The sequence below is a fragment of the Palaemon carinicauda genome, chromosome 42 (genome assembly GCF_036898095.1).
Source record: "Palaemon carinicauda isolate YSFRI2023 chromosome 42, ASM3689809v2, whole genome shotgun sequence".
Taxonomy (NCBI): Eukaryota; Metazoa; Arthropoda; class Malacostraca; order Decapoda; family Palaemonidae; genus Palaemon; species Palaemon carinicauda.
This window is the reverse complement of record NC_090766.1, coordinates 14,536,393-14,543,892: the sequence shown is the minus strand read 5'-3', so window position 1 is coordinate 14,543,892 and position 7,500 is coordinate 14,536,393. Positions and strand designations below refer to the sequence as shown.

Sequence of the window (7,500 nt, the reverse complement as noted above, 5' to 3'; positions counted from 1 at the left end):
CAGTAAATTTTTTACTTATAAAGAAAATTTCAATGAATACAGTTTTAATCGTTGCATCAAATATGTTTAATATCACAAAAAAATAAAATTTATTATTATAATTATTATTATTATTATTATTATTATTATTTTAACGAGTTAGCAATTAAGTTTACTATAACAAACATGTTACATATAATAAATTGACTCTAACAAACTTATCAAGCATACCAAATAAACCAATATAACAAAGATACCAACCGCATTAAACATAACAGGCAAACGATAAGAAAAAAGAAAGTTGAACTTAACACGAGCAGAGAACACCTCTTGACATTTAAGGTGGAGTCACAATTGAGTGGGAGGTTTTGCAGATGCGCGTGCCTCTGTACAGACGTATATTGCACTAATAAAAGAACAGGTAAAAGAGCAGGCAGTGTAAAACAATCCTCATTACCTCTGCCAAAGAAGTTGAAAGGAGGTTAGGTTTCACCACCTGTTTGTGTGTTTGTGTGTGTGTTTGTTTGTGAACAGCATCCTACCACAATTTCAATCGTAGAGTAATGAAACTTGCAGGGATTAACTATTATGTAAAAAGCTGGATATGATTAAATTTTGGAAGGTCAGAGTCTAAGGTCAAGGTCACTGTCAAGCAAAATGTCCAAGTCTTGTGATCAGTCATAAGTTTGGACATCGTTGTCACAGAGACATCAAACTTAGTTCACATTTGAGTATATAAAAATACACGGCAATTAATACATTAAGTTCAAAGGTCAAGGTCAAGGTCGAGTAAAGGGTCGAGAAATAAGCTTCGCGGCTGGGGTCTGCGCTCTACTGAGTGCAACTCTAGTTATCGTATAAGGTTGTAACTTGTTGTTGTTATAAAGTGGCTAGTTAGATACTCGTAACGGCAGATGCAATATTGTACAGTATTCCGGTATTAACTTTACATATTTTCGTATATTTTCTAGTTATGATAAATTACTATGCGGAATAATTATTTTGTTTACAAATGCATGAGCGCACGTATTCACACAAGTGTATATGTGTGTATTTATGTATATATATATATATATATATATATACACCATATACACAAGTATATACTGTATATAATATATATGTATATCTACAGTACATATACTGTATATACTATATATATATATATATATATATATATATCTGTGTATATATATATATATATATATATAAACACATGTAATTCATTAATAACTTTTTTCTCATCTGCTGAAGACCCCTGAACGGTTTTGGCACATTTCTCTAACATCCACTGAATTTGTACCTGGTAATTAGTTGCTTATGGCTGGTCGTAACCAAGATGACAGAAGCTATAAACTAACATTCTTACCAGAAAAAAAAAAATCGAGAAAAGGTGTACTTGAAATAAGTACCTATTTATCAATAAATTTATCCATCTCTCTATCAATCTATTATATATATATATATATATATATATATATATATAAACATAAACGAATATTGCATGTATAGGCCTATGTAAACACGATACTATCAGAATGTTCATTTTTATGTTAAAAAAATGGCTTCGTGAAAACTAAGAACGCCAATACCTGAAAAGACAGAGAGAGAGAGAGAGAGAGAGAGAGAGAGAGAGAGAGAGAGAGAGAAGAGAGAGAGAGAGAGTATAACGTGCATGCTAGTGACATCGGTACCAGCATGCGGTCTCATTATGCATTTATGCCTTCTCATTTGCATACAAAGAGACGTAAGGTTCACGAGAGCACAAATGGCGTTCAGTCACGAAACTTACCGGCATATATATATATATATATATATATACATATATGAATATATATACATATATATATGCATATATATGTATATATACATATATATATTCATATATGTATATATATATATATATACATATACTGTATATACATATATATATATATATATACATATATATATGTATATATATTCATATATGTATATATATATATATATATATATGTACATATATATATATATATATATATCATCATCAGCCGCAACTAGTCCACTGCTGGACAAAGGCCTTAGGTATGTCCTTCAACTCTCGTCCGTTTACGCAAAATGAATTTTGGAAAAAAATAGTTATCAGTCATTTTTAGATTGCCTAGTTTATGTAGCTCTTAGATGATCAGCTATTTATGAATATTTAAGAAAAATAACTACATGGTATTTGTATAAGAAAAGAGTATTCGGATTTTAGGTTTTTAAATTATATTATTTTAATTTGAAAGAATAGAGCTAAAGGAATGTAATAGCGATGCTTGAAGGGAAAGAGCAATGGATTATGTAACGCAATGACTGGAAAGGATTGAAATCACTGTAGTGAAGGGTTGAATGATCAGCTTTGAAATGCATGTTGACAATTAAGAGAAAAATCGGCATTGAAAGAGAACGACATGCAAGATAGTCTTGTGCAGAGTCAATACTCTGGTCTCGTGTACTTTCAAACCTGCTCGTAAATAATAATAATAATAATAATAATAATAATAATAATAATAAACATCATCATCATCATCATCATCATCATCATCATCATTATCATCATCATCATAATAATAATAATAATAATAATAATAACAATAATGATAACAATAATAATAATAATAATGAAAATAATAATAATAATAATAATAATAATAATCATCATCATCATCATCATTATAATAATAATAATAATAATAATAATAATAACAATATTAAAAATAATAATAATAATAATAATAATAATAATAATAATAATAAACAGAAACTTACGGTGTATTAAAGTTCTTATTCCTGATCTATATATTAATCTTTGGCACCGTCGTTCAATTAGTTCATTATGCATGTTGCATAAGATTTTTCATAATTCTGATCATCCTTTACATTCAGATCTTCCTGGACAGTTCCATCCTGTTCATAATCCTAGGCAGGCAGTTAATTCTAATAATCAGGCCTTCTCCATCATTAGGCTCAATACTACACAGTATTCTAGAAGTTTTATTCCGGGTAATTGAATCAGTATAACTTCAAAGTTGCAGCAAATGTTTTTATGTTGAACAGGCTGACATAAACCTTTTTATAGTTTATATATTATATAACAGATCTGTTTTGATGTTGTTACTGTTTTTAGAATGGTTTATTGTTATTTTTTTCTCATTATTTATTTATTTCCTTATTTCCTTTCCTCACTGGGCTTTTTTCCCTGTTGGAGCTCTTGGGCTTATAGCATCTTGCTTTTCTAACTAGGGTTATAGCTTGGCTAGTAGTAGTAATAATAATAATAATAATAATAATAATAATAATAATAATAATAATAATAATAATAATAATAATAATAATAACTGGGAAAAAATACATTGATTTCGACGAACTGAAATCAAGTCAAAATCACCCTATTCTAACTAACGTGGTCAAACGAAGCAAAGTAGTTCAAGATTAAGGATTTTAGACATAAATCTCATAATTACAGGTCATAGTAAAGTAATCGGAACTTAAAATTAAGCTTAATCATAACGAAACAAAGTCAAGACAAATTATCCAACTCTGGGCAGTGATCTGATTCTCAAATTACAGTAAATTCACAGACTGTCTATTCACTTGATGTGATCAGGCACTAGGGCTGGGGAGGCCATTCAACTGTTGCACAGCTATACGCAAGTAAAGTAGAAGGCGCTGAAAAAGTCTAAATAAGAAAAGATTTGGTTTGACAAAGAGAAAATATATGAATAATTTCTCTGAAATCTGGTCCAAGTAATAATTGATCAGATTCAGCCCTCAGTCAAGTGATTCGAACATTGTGAACAGTGAAAGATTATTATTATTATTATTATTATTATTATTATTATTATTATTATTATTATTATTATTATTACCTAAGCTACAACCCTAGTTGTAAAAGCAGGATGCTATAAGCAATTAGATTCCTACAAGAAAAAATAACCCAGTGAGGACGAAATAAGAAAATAAATAGGCTACATGAGAAGTAATTAGTTATGAATATAAAATTTCTAGATTGGTAACAACGTTAAAATAGATTTGTCACATATAAACTACCAGTATATATTTTTCGACGAGACAAACTGATCAAAGTCAAATTCCTCAAATCTTGATCAAAACAAAGAGTTCTAGTTAGATGAAGTGATTGTATATCAAGTTCAGACGACCTGGAAATCGATCTTTAAATAATACAGATTTTGACAAAACTAAAGAATCAAAGTCAGGTGATTCGAACATCGATCTGGACTAAATTAAGTTATTTAAAAAAAAAAAAGAAAAAAAAAAGTCAAACCAAGGCTACGTAAACTGCATTACGTTCTGTCTTCGTGCGTCATTCTTCAGATTTCTAAGGAATCTTAATGAAAGAAATTTATAGATTAGTTCCGAGCTCTGGATTTTTTATTGAATCTGAACCTTTCGGTATTTTAGATTGCCTGAATAGTATCAGCACCCACGCCCCCTCTCCATCAAACACAGGACCAGGGAAGGCCTGGCAATGATTGGTGATAACTCAGTAGGTATACCTATAGGCTGCCACAATACCCCCATCCTTAGTTCACAAGGATGGTGAGGTTGTAGGTACAATAAACGATCGAGCTTGATCGGGACTTGCCTAACAAAAAGGAAATGAAGCTGCGTGTAAAAAATAGTAAAAAAATGACGTGTGATATAAAATGCCAAGAGCGAGCGAGCACATTAAAGGTCTATTTAATATGAATGTTAAAGGATAGGTCACCTACATATCTCAACTGGAATAAATTGCACTGATGAACTGATAGACTTCTAAAATCGGTGCAAAAATATAAAGAAGCATAAATTCTAGATTAAAATTACAAGTTTGGGCAGCCATTTCCCAGTTACCAATGTACTACACTCCTAGCTAGTTCAGTGATAACGCGTTCGCCTAGCATTCGCATGGCAGGAGATGGATCACAGCCCAGGACCATGAGTTTAAGCTGTTTACTGGGGAGGTCACTGCTGTGGTTGGGCACCACAGTGGGAGGTTGGGCTTACCAGGCTGACGTTCTGGTGAGGATGTATTCTGATGAAACTGGAACTGAAACTAGACAGCTTTACCTTTATTCATTCTCTTCTAGTAACATCTTTAAAGTAACCCTTCATGAGCACAGTCACTTCTCAATGATGCCAGAAAACACAAAATAATCGATCATTCTTCAGAAAACTGATGATAAAGCAACATTTACGAAATAGCGGTGTTTTCAAAACACCCATTCGATCATGTATGGGCCGATTATGTTTCAACTCATGAAAGGTAAGCGTTAGGCTATTATAAATCATCTTATAACCTTAAAACGTCCGAAATATGATTTACGATCCGACGAAGAATGAAACGCGTAGACACACTTTCTCGTAATGTGCAAGTCTCAGTTTTCGGTGCCGTAAACGCCTAAGCCACGACCTTATGTCAAATGATTCTCTTTTTTTTTCGGGGATTCAGTTAAAGGTCAGATTCCCATACCGGGGTTCGGAAAGTTCGTCCCTAAGGACTCATGATGTAGGTCAGTTGGCCTCTCGCGTTTCTTGCTGTCGTTAGTCTGCTTAATGTAGTTCGAGGGCCAACCTCATTTCAATATCACGTTTTGCTTTCTAAAAAAAAATAGCTATCGAATTGCGCTGTTAGTGAGACGGATGCGCAGTTTGGAATAAACTGAATTGAGAGAGAGAGAGAGAGAGAGAGAGAGAGAGAGAGAGAGAGACTTTGTACTTCATACAAAGTCTCTCTCATATATATATATATATATATGTGTGTGTGTGTGTGTGTGTGTGTGTATCTATCTAGCTATCTATCTCTATATATATATACATATATATATATATATATGTGTGTGTGTGTATATATATATATATATATATATATACATATATATATATATATATATATGCTACAGAGAGAGAGAGAGAGAGAGAGAGAGAGAGAGAGAGAGAAAGAGAGAGAGACTTTGTATTTCAAATACCTGAGGGATTTATTACATGTTAATTGTGGAGTATACTATGTTGTGTTAAAATGTCACATTGGGTTTAAATGCATCGTCCATTTGCATATGAACTAATTCTTTTCCATTTAAGGGAAACGTTTCTGTAAGTATTTAGACATAAATATTCCACATGCTCATGATAGTATGTATAAAATTAAATTAAAACCGCACAGATAATGCTTCATTAATCTGGCAGCAAGAATATCTCCGAGACAATATTCATCTTTTTGTATTCAGTAGAGGAATTTATCAAGAAACAGAATTTGAAATAGATTAAAAGGAATATTTTTCTTTTAGTTTCGCTTCAGGATATTTAAAATAAATGATGTGTTTAAATAAATACATTCTGGCATCACAATTTGCTGATATCAATCAATCAATTCTTGGTTGTTTATTATTAGAAAAAGGATTAATGGATTTTGATTGATATCAGTGAATAATTAATTAATTAATAATTAATGACCTGTTGCTAGAAAAACCACATCATCCATTATAAAGTATATTTCAAATACGGAAAAACTTCGTAAACAGTATTTTGAAACCAAGGGTAGTCTTTTGGTTTAAGGTTAAAGATGTCTGGTTTCAGTTCCAGTTTCATTAGAACCCTCATTGTGGTGCTCAACCACAGCAGTGACCTTCCAAGTAAACAGCTTAAACTCACTTTCCCGGGCTGGGATCGATCTACTGCCAAGCAAATTCTAGGCGAACACGTTACCACTGCACTAGCAAGGAAGCTAGGGTTGCCGGAAGCATGCTCCCTACTGAGCGAATTGTTGTTCTTGTTTACCTAATTGTTGTTCTTATTTACCTAATGCTTTCCTTCATTTTTAATGGCCAAAACTACACTGTTTAATAATACCGTTTTAAAAACGAATATATTGACGTAAAGGAGTGATATTACGGTCACCAACTCATAAAGGATGGTAAATAAGTAATGTAAATTTACGGTCCCTATATTTTACTGAAATACGGCCGTGAACAATATATTTTTTACGGAGAATTTCCGATTAAAATTACGGCTTTTTTTTTAACAGTGTATGCTTTTTTCCTTATCATTATCTATTTATATCCAATAGATTGATGCGAACCAATTACTCCATATTCACGTATTTCTTTTTATATTTCATTTCAACCCCCCCCCCCAAAGCCCTCTTTCCAAATCTATTGAGGCATCGTCCCATAAAGATTCTTTTTAAGCGCTTTTTTGTTAATTGATCCTGACGAGTTATTTTTATACCTTCCTCTGAAACCATTTTTTCCACCAAGAATTTTTTCCAAAGCATAAAAGCAACATCTCTCTCTCTCTCTCTCTCTCTCTCTCTCTCTCTCTCGCCAGATACATCAGATCATCTCGTCATAAAAAAGGATTAGAATCTCTCTCTCTCTCTCTCTCTCTCTCTCTCTCTCTCTCTCGCCAGATACATCAGACCATCTCGTCATAAAAAAAAGGATTTAAATCTCTCTCTCTCTCTCTCTCTCTCTCTCTCTCTCTCTCTCTCTGGGAAATTAG

The 7,500-nt window shown here is 32.2% G+C and overlaps 1 pseudogene; it reads left to right on the top strand.

The window, feature by feature from the left end:
- LOC137633308 (uncharacterized) overlaps positions 1-7,500 on the top strand; it is a 173,257-nt pseudogene that overhangs the window by 86,367 nt on the left and 79,390 nt on the right.